The following is a 10,328-nucleotide window of genomic DNA, read 5'->3' on the forward strand; positions in this document are numbered from 1 at the left end:
AAGCAGATGTCTTACTTCTGAGATTTCTCCCCCCAGGATTATTATGATTAAAGATCCTTTCCCCCCACTCCCTGGAGAGGACAAGGGGCTGCTTGCTGGAGATTTTTTAATGACTTGGGGAAAGGCTCAAATATCCCCCCATTATGGTAATCCACCCCAGGGACAAACCACACAAGAATATTACGAATTTATTTTATTTTTCTATCCTTGCAAAGGTAATACTCAGCTCATTAGAATATGAAAACTATACTGTCAAATTTCAGAATTACATGGATGAAGAAAATCACCAAAGTGGCATCATATCATGTGTGTTAGAGTTGTATTTACTATATTGACTATATTAACTATATTGTGTTAACAATAGGTTGTATAAGTATATACTGAAAAGGCAAAACGCTGTAACTTATTTCAGAGAAAATAATTATGTTGGCAAACCCCAAATTGTACATTGTAGATGGGTCCTAGGAAAAGAAGATTTAATTCACAGTGGACAATAGGTTAGCTTCTGTTTTCAGCCATGTGCTATTTCAAGAATCAAACATCATGAATAATACAGGATATAGGAGGAATAGTCTAAAGATGGAAAAGTACATTTTGATTAGGAAAGAGAATTTAAGGTTTAAGTCTTTTTTTTTTAAGGAAAACTGCCTTATTACAATGAGATAAGAAAATTGTTTCCTTCTTTTCTTCCTTCCTTTCTTCTTCCTTTTTTTAACCATTTTTATTTTGGATATTTGACCTCTAAGCTGAGATGACTGAAAATGCCTCCTCTGGGCATCAACCTTTTTGAAAAACTTTTCCCCCCTCCCTAAGGGCTATTTGTCTCTTGGAGGCATTGTCTACATTACTCACCAAGAGGCAAGCATTTGTCGTTGCACTGAATGCTGACATCCCCTGATAAGAGGGAAGCTGCAAAGCAGAAGAATTGAAGGTCAATATGTTTATATTGCTCTCAAGCGCATTGATATACATTTGTGTATTGGGGAAGGGGAGTGAAGCTTGAGAGTGGGCCAGTGGGGAGGGGTAAATATTCAGTGATGCTGTCTACCTATGGGCTTATAAAGTTTACAGCTGCATTAGGAGGACAAGCATTACCATTAGCATGAAGAGTGGAGCAGAGCTCAATTGCAAAAGCTTCTAGCCATACACATAGGGCAATACGTAAATGATACACATTATTGCATTCACCCGTTCACCCTCCCCTGTTCAAGCTAATTGGAAATTTCAATCCATTTCGGAGAAGTAACACAACTATCAATCATTTTCCCTGGCATGAATCTTCCAGGAGGAAGAAAATGGAATACAACTAGCAACAGAGCTCACGCACTAGCCCATGTGTGTTAGATTTAATATCTGATCACTAGCTGGATTGAAGCCAAGAGGTGATTCACAAAGTTCCTGCACATTAGAATCACCTGGGGATCTCTGAGACCTCCCTATGCCCAGGCTCCTCCCTAGATCTACTAAATGAAAATCTCTGGGGCTGGGACCCAGACACCAATGTTTTCCTTAAAAGCTCTTTAGGTAATTCAAACAAGCAGCAAAGCTTGAGAACCAGCCCCAAATGGGAACAAACTTATTTCACACAGATAAAGTGGGGCAATTCGTGTGTTAAAAGAACGTGTATCTCTCTAGCTACATCTATATATATATATATTTTTTTCCTCTTTATTCTGTTTGTGTTTCAAATAGGCTTTTTTTTTTTTTCCCCCTGCAAAAAGCGTTATTATTTCCATTTGGCCCAAGGCTTGGGAGAGGGGTCAAGGGCGGTTAAAAAGCTGCCTAGTGTATGCAGAGTGGGGCTTCAGGAAAAGCTCTGACGCCAGAGGGGCTCCTCAGAGGCCGCTGGGCTTCAGAGACTTCTGTTCGTGCTCGAGGGTGAGCCTTTCAAAGAGATAATCGCCCAGCCCGGCCTGCGGACCAGCCAGCCTGCGGCGGTTGGTCAGGTGGTCGCCCATCTTCTTGATGAGTTTCACCTGCTCCTCCAGGAAGCGGCTCTCCCGGAAGTCGTGGGGGTGGGAGTCTGCGCGGTCGGAACCGAGGGCGCGCAGATCCGATAGAGCCTGGTTCAGATTCTTCTCCCTGAGAATGGCGGCTTCCACAGCGTCCTGGGTTTTACCCCACTCATCTTGAGAAGGCTTCCGCGCATCCTGGTAGAGGGTGCGGCCACAGCACTGGTTTTGCACTTTCAAGAGACGCTGGGCGCCCTCACACTTCTCCTCTGGCAATTGGCGAAAAAAGTGGCCCACACCGTCCAGAGTCCCATTGTTGCTGTCGAAATAGAACCTCAGAGAGAGGTAAGTGTCCACAGATGCATGTTGAACAGGCGGTGGACGGTGGCGTCCGCCACGGTGGAATAATTCCGACGAATCTGGGAGCTCGTGGTTGCTCAGTGATAAGGAGCGAAGCTCAAAAAATGGTGTTGGCCTGTCCTGGAGGCTGAGGATAGCTGAGTGCCTGAGGGTAGCTGAGTGGCTGATTCTAAAGGTTGTGACTGGAAGAAAGGTTGGAGGGTGGTCGGGGGCTGCAGCAAGGAGCGTCCCTGGGTCTGTTCATTCCAAACACTGTTGAAGCAAAAGACAAGATACGCAGGACCGCTGAGCGCACTGCCTCAAATAGGCTTTGATATAAATGAACAAGAAGTGCAACCAAGGACAAAACTTACCCTTCCCCCCACCAAAATAGCTGGCGATACTGGAATCTAGATCTGGGAAGGGATTCTAACATTGCTTTCTTAACATTCCCAGCCGCTAGAACAGTGGTTCTCAAAGTATGGTCACCTTGTAACTAAGCAGTACCCTATGGGGCCTTCCTAGGACAGACACATCCCCCATATCCTCTGCTGTAGATCCTCTCTGAAGTACTCAGATAATAGTATCTCAGGCATATTTCTTGAGTTTTCAGATGCTAAAAACCACCACCAAATGGAAGAAATTAACTCCTTGATGATCACGAGCACGTAGCCCCCAGACCTTCTGGCACCTAAGGATGGATAATGTTACCTGCCCTATTGCCTCAACATCAACCAATCAGAGAATTGTGCACGAGCTGATCACATTCCCTAGGAACACCCCTCCCTCACCTGGCCTTTAAAAATGCTTTGCTGAAACCCTTTGGAGATTTCCGGGGTTTTGGGAACACGAGCCGCCCCTCCCCTTGCTCAATCTTGCAATAAACCTTTCTCTGCTCCAGACTCCAACCTTTAGGTTTGTTTGGCCGCACTGTGCTTCAGACACACAAACCTGCATTCGGTAACAACCTGACCAGCTTTACCAGCATCCCCTGATAATGTGTTAGATATTCAAGTTTCAGGGCCCTGTCCCAGCCTTACGGAATCAGCAACTCTGGTGGGTCTCAGTGATCTCTGTTGTAACAGGCCCTCCAGATGATTTGTATTCACCTTGAAGTTTGAAAATATCTGCATTGTCCGCTGGCCAAAGCGACCACCAGCAGGTGAAGGGGAGTGGCACCTGGAAAAGATAGGGACCAGCCAAGGCAAGTACAGCAGCATTTGCAGTGGTAGTAATGGAGAATGCCTTTTCTCCACTGGTTGGCACAGACTGGTATCTGGGAGCAGTGGCAGGGTTATTTAGGATGCTTTACATTTCAGTGTAGAGTGGCCGCTGTCCTGGTTTGGCAGGGACTTCTCCTGTGTGAGCACTTGAAATCTCATCCTGGCAAACCCCTTAGCCCTGGGTTTGAAAAACGTAGGGAATAACATGAAATTTAGGGGAAACATGATCTAGGTTTTGGGCAAGTCACAAGTGCTAATTGAAGCTAAGCAAGTATGGACAACATCTAGCCTTCTTTAGCCCTTTGCGGGGAGGTAAATCTGACTGGGTGAAAGGACTTATTGTTAAGAGATCTTTGTAGAAACGTCCCCTCTGCTTAGTCCGCTGGTCCTCAGTTCTGGCTAGACGTTGGCATCGTCTGAGGAGATTTAAAATGATTTTATTGGTCTAGGATGACCAACCGTCGGTGTGAGGGTTTTTAAAAGTGCTTCAGATGATTGTAATGTGCAGCCATATTTAGGTGCCACTGCTTAAGCTTTTGGACCAATGCTACTTATTTTAACCTCGTCTTCCTATGAGAATATCCAACTGTAGTTGAGGTTTGTTTTTTTTTTCTTTTTTTTAAACTGTTTTATTATAAGATTTACTGTCTTAAATAAGATTGAATGTACAGAAAATCCTGCTAGTCCATCTGGTATAGCTGGATACCCAGAATAATATCCTTAAGATACATACCATTTAAGTATTGTGACTGGCCTTTTTGAAATTAACATATGCATTGAATTAGTATGTTCTCTTTTGAAGTTGTCATGTTGGGGAGCTATACCTCTAATCTGCCGCCATTGCTAAATATCTGGACACCTCTTATTAGGAATTGCTTTTAAAAATCTTTAAGGATTAAAACCAAGATTGCTGTATTATTTGTACTGGGACCACAAAAACCTCACAAAATTTCCCCACTGTACCTTCTACCCCCAATCTCTAACCCTTGGCAACTTCTAATCTGTTCTCCATCTCCACAGTTTTGTTATTTTAAGAATAATATGTAAACATAATCGTGAATTACTTAATTGGCTTTTTGAATTTTTTCCCTCAGCATCATTCCCTTGAAGTTCATTTCAATTTTTGCATATGTTAATAATTTGTTCCTTTTTGTTGCTAAGTAGTATTCTATCATAAGATTTTATCACAGTTTGTTTAAACATTCACCCATTGAAAGACATTTGGGTAGTTGCCAGTTTGGGGCTATTATAAATAAAACTGCTATGAACATTTATGTGTAAGTTTCTGTGGGAACTTAATTTTTTGTTTCTTTTGGAGAAATGCTCAAGAATACAATTACTGGGTTGTAGGATGAATCTACTTTTAGGGTTAAAAGAGACTGTCAAGCTGTTTCTCAGAGTGGCTAAACCATTTTATATTCCCACCAGTGATATGATATAATTTTTCCACATACTTGCCAGCATTTGATGTTGTCACTATACTTTAATTTTAGTTTTTCTCTGATATCTCATTATGGTCTTAATTTGCATTTCCCTAATGGCTAATGATGTTGAACATCTTTTCACGTGCTTATTTGCCATGTGTATATACTCTTCCCTGAAATGTCTGTTCCTGTCTTCTGCCTATTTTCTAATGGGAGTTTTTAAAGTTGTTTGGAGGGTTCTTTGTATATTATAAATACAGGTCATTTGTCTCATATGGGATTTTCAAATATGTTTTCCCAGTGTGTAATTTTAGTTTTCATCCACTTAAAAGGATCTTCTGTGAAGCATTTTTAACTCATTTTGATGAGATCCAATTTATCAGTTTTTGCTTTTATTGATCATACTTCTGGTGTAAAGTCTAAGACTTATTAACTTAGTTCTAGATGCCAAAGATTTTCTCCTATGTTTTTTTCTAAAAATGTCCTGCTTTTACATTTAAGATTATGATCCACTTTGATTTAGTTTTTGTATAAGGTGTGGAGGTTTAGGTTAAGGTTCACTTTTTTTTGGTCGAGGGATGTCCAACTGTTTCAGTACCATTGTTTTGAAAAGTCTATTCTTCCTTGATAGCTTTTGCACTGTTGTCAAAAACAAGTTAAATGTATTTATGTCAGTCTCTTTCTGAACTTTCCAGTGTCATTGGATATGAGTTTCAGGAGACACTGAGCCTGGCTCACTTAATGCTACTGAGTTGGAGGGCTTGTATACGTTGGGCCTGTTGGCACAGCAGATGCTAGCAGATTAGACTAGTGTTGATGGGACTAGTGCCACAGGAGGATGGGTTCCCCTTCAGGCTATGCTGCTGCTACAGTAGATCGAGTCCCCCTCTACCCCAACTGTGGGGCAGTGACCTGCTGCTGTTACTGCTTTGTATTAGGCTACTTTTGCCCCAGGTGTGTGGTGGGCTCCCTTTGAAGCTGCTGCTGCTGTCAATCACAAGGTTGAATTCATTTTAGAAATACTTAAATATAAATACATAGACAGGCTTTTGTAGGACCTCTGTATTTGTTTTCTGCTGCTTTCATGTGAATCACCACAAATTTAGTGACTCAAGACAACGTAAATTTATTACCTTACAAGTCTGACATTGGTCTCACTTGGGTAAAGTAAAAGTGTTGGCAGGATCGACAGATGAATGGGTAAGGGAGATGTGGCACATATATACAATGGAACATTACTCAGCCATAAAAAGAAACGAAACTGAGTTATTTGTAGTGAGGTGGATGGACCTAGAGACTGTCAGAGTGAAGTAAGTCAGAAAGAGAAAAATAAATACCGTATGCTAACACATATATATGGAATGTAAAAAAAAAAAAAAAGGTTCTGAAGAACCTAGGGGCAGGACATGAATAAAGACGCAGCCATAGAAAATGGACTTGAGGACACAGGGAGGGGAAAGGGTAAGCTGGGATGAAGTGAGAGAGTGGCATGGACGTATATACACTACCAAATGTAAAAGAGATAGCTAGTGGGAGGGAAGCAGCCGAATAGCACAGGGAGATCAGCTCAGTGCATTGTGTCCACCTGGGGGGAGGATGGGGGGATGGGGGGGGTGGGAGGGAGGGAGACGCAAGAGGGAAGATATATGGGGATATATGTATATGTATAGCTGATTCACTTTGTTATAAAGCAGAAACTAACACACCATTGAAAAGCAGTTATACTCCAATAAAGATGTTAAAAAAAAAAAAAGTGTTGGCCGAGCTACATTCTTTTCTGAAGGCTCTTAGGGGTGTTTCTGTTCCCTGGACTTCATCAGCTTCCAGCAGTCACTTGCAGTCCTTGACTCAGAGTCCCCTTTCTCCACCTTCAAAACCCGAAATGTTGCATCTCTCTGATCCTGCTTTTATTAGGACATCTCTCTCTTTCTCTTTCTACAGTTGGGAATGGTTTTCTGCTTTTAAGGATTCATGCAATTAGATTTGTTCCATGAGATAATCCAGGATAATCTTTCTATCTCAAGGGCTGTAACTTCAGTCATATCTGCAAGGTCTATAACGTCAGTCATATCTGCAAAGTCCTTTTTTCCATGTGAGGTAACATATTACTAGGTTCTAGGGATTAGGGTGAGGGCATTTTTAAGAGCCATTATGCTGCCTACCACACCCTTAATAAGTGACCTTGAGAAAATTACTGAGATTTTTAAAGCCTTAGTTTCCTCAAATATAAAATGGAGAGATATCTAGTTTATATCATGAAAGTGAAACAGTATATATGAAATCAACTAATTCAAAAAATAAGACTTCTTTTTCTTCATGATTTACATAATTCTCAGAGTTCAGTTACTTGAACAGTTACTTTTTCTTAAACAGAGCTAAGGCATTTCAGGGTTCAGGTGCTGTAAGATTGTCTGAATTATCTGAGTAACAGTTAGCTATGCACAGGTGCAAAGCATTTGATTTACTCCCTGGTGTTCTTTATCTTCTCATCCCACTTAATCCATATCCCTTGTCTAGCTCCAGCCAGTAGAGTAAGAGCTTGTTTTACTGTTTAAAGTTCAATTTAAAGTCTCTCTACATCTCTCGGTTCTCAGCCCTGGTTGCATATTATAATCACCTGGGGAGATTTCAAAACCTACTGATGCCAGATTTCTACCTATCACGGATATTTGAGGAGGGACCTGGAATGAAAGGCTGTAGTTTATGGTTTTTGGAGCCAAATCATAGTCTACACTGAGCCAAATCATTTGCGAGATCACCTCTAAAAAGAAATTTATCTGTGGTGACTAATGCTCTTCCTTTGCCAGTATCCTTCATTTGTCCCTCTTTGGGGGAAAAAAAGGGGGGGAAACCCCCCCAGCAGTTTGGCTCCCTGAATTACAAGCTGATGCTGTGGGATTAGTGTTGGCTCAAAGCGCACATCTTCGGATACCCATTCTCTCTCCTGCTGCCTTGCATGAAGTTATATCCCTGGGCAGTTTTTCATCCACCGCCCTCTTTTGTTTCTAATCTTAGCAAGTAAAGTCTCCCTTTAATGAAACAGCATTTCATGGGACTTACTGGGAGCATAGGTCAGTTCCAGACCTATCATATGTTAGCTAAAGCAGATATAAGTGATGTATTTTTGGCATTCATCCTTGTGGGTTGGAGAGAGAAGACAATTTTATCCTTTTAGGTGTCATGTGACTGGGCAAATGGCCTCTTTCCCTCTGCTGCCTACCATGTGAAAAACTGAGGGTGTTATCTCTAGAAGGTATCAAAATAGTTCAGATAAATCAAATTTCTCACTAAAAAGATGACAAAACTGTGGCTTAGGTGGTTAATTTTACATGTCAATTTGTCCGGGCCACCATGCCCAGTTATTTGGTCAAATATTATTCTGGATGTTTCTGTGATGGTGTTTTGGGGTTTTAAAAAATTTTTATATTTTATTTATTTATTGGCTGCGTTGGGTCTTCGTTGCTGCACGTGGGCTTTCTTTGCAGCAGGCGGGGGCTACTCTTTGTTGCGGTGTGCGGGCTTCTCATTGCCGTAGCTTCTCTTGTTGCGGAGCGTGGGCTCTAGGCACGCGGGCTCAATAGTTGTGGTGCACGGGCTTAGTTGCTCCACGGCATGTGGGATCTTCCTGGACCAGGGCTCAAACCTGTGTCCCCTGCATTGACAGGTGGATTCTTAACCACTGTGCCACCAGGAAAGTCCCTGTGATGGTGTTTTTGGATGAAATTCATATTTAAATTGGTGGACTTTGAGTAAAGCAGATCATCCTCCATAATATGGGTGGGCCTCATCCAATCAGTTGAAGCTCTTAATAAAGCAAAGACTGACGTCCCTGTTGCAAAAAGGAATTCTACCAGAAGACTTAACAGAAATTGAAGTGCAACGCTTCCTAGAGTCTCTAGAATGCCTAACCTGCAGATTTTGAATTTACCAAGCCTCTATAATTGTGTGAATCAGTTGTTTAAAATCTCTCTCTCTTTCTCTATCTATATATAGATATGGATATAGATATAGATATCAATATCAATATCTAGATCTATATTTGTCAATATATATGGTCACATTGTATACACATGCTATTAGTTCTGTTTTTCTGGAGAACCTTGACTAATATAGTGGCCCATATAAATAAAAGGATGAACCCAGGTTCACCCAGGTAGAAAGTAGTACAATGAGAACTGGAACTTAAGGCCTCATGATTCATTCAGCTCTGAACACTGACCCAGAACTGGGGTCAGCAAACTCTCGCCCACTGATCAAATCTCACTTGACTCCTGGTTTTGTAAATAACGTTTTGCTTGAAGACAGCTGCACTCATTCATTAATGTACTGTGCATGGCTGTTTCTGTGCTACAGCAGCAGATGGGCAGTTGCAACAGAGATGTATGGTACACAAAATCCAAAATATTTACTATCTGACCCTTTGCGGAAAACATCTGCTGATCCTTGCTCTAGGATGCCATCTGATTTCTGATAGCACTGAGGAGAATAATTCGTGCACATTGGGTTAGATTGTTAATCTCATGTCCTCCTTAGGTCAAAGATCTCTTAAATGCTCACCCTTGCAGTAGCCAATTTGGGGAGGATTATCTGAGGATGCAGAAATATTTCTTGCCAGGTCTTTCCAATCCACACTGCTCTCTGACTGTGGTTCTTAAAACCTATTTTTTAAAAAAAATTTATTGGCGTATAGTTGATTTACAATGTTGTGTTAGTTTCAGGTGTACAGCAGAGTGAATCAGTTATACATATACATATATCCCCTTTTTTTTTAGAGTCTTTTCCAAATAGGCCATTACAGAGTATTGAGTGGAGTTCCCTGTGCTAATAAGAACAGCAGGTTCTTATTAGTTATCTATTTTATATACAGTAGTGTGTATATTTCAGTCCCAATCTCCCAGTTTATCCCTCCCCCCCCCAGTCCCCTGGTAGCCTATTTGTTTTCTACATCTGTGCCTCTATTTCTAAAACCTGTCTATTTTAACCATCTACCACTCATTGCTTACTGGCTCTGGCTTCATGTACTTGATAATAAATCTATTTCTTGTTCTATCCTGGATGACATATTCCAAGGACTGAGATAATATCTTATTCCACATAATTTGTCCTTGATATTGTCTACCTTGGGGTCTTCATCTGTGTCCCGAAGAAAACAGTCACACTCTGTCTTTTAGTACTACTAATAATACTACATTTTATGGGATGAATTTAACCCAATGCACTGAAATATCCCTTTAGAAGCTGTATGCAGCCTGTCACTGGGTTTTAGCACAGGGGTAGAACTCAGATGAGTGTTCATATTTAAACAAACCTACTTGACCAGAAACTTTTGTCTCACCAGTTATCTTATTACACAAGTAACTTCTGTCTTTGCATCTATGATGTAAATATTT

At 41.3% G+C, this 10,328-nt stretch overlaps 1 pseudogene; it reads right to left on the reverse strand.

Annotated features, from left to right (window-relative positions):
• Nucleotides 1–1,835: 1,835 nt before the first annotated feature.
• On the reverse strand, nucleotides 1,836–3,279 carry LOC136125071 (ferritin light chain pseudogene; annotated as a pseudogene).
• Nucleotides 3,280–10,328: the final 7,049 nt, after the last annotated feature.

The sequence above is a fragment of the Phocoena phocoena genome, chromosome 6 (genome assembly GCF_963924675.1).
Source record: "Phocoena phocoena chromosome 6, mPhoPho1.1, whole genome shotgun sequence".
Classification (NCBI taxonomy): Eukaryota; Metazoa; Chordata; class Mammalia; order Artiodactyla; family Phocoenidae; genus Phocoena; species Phocoena phocoena.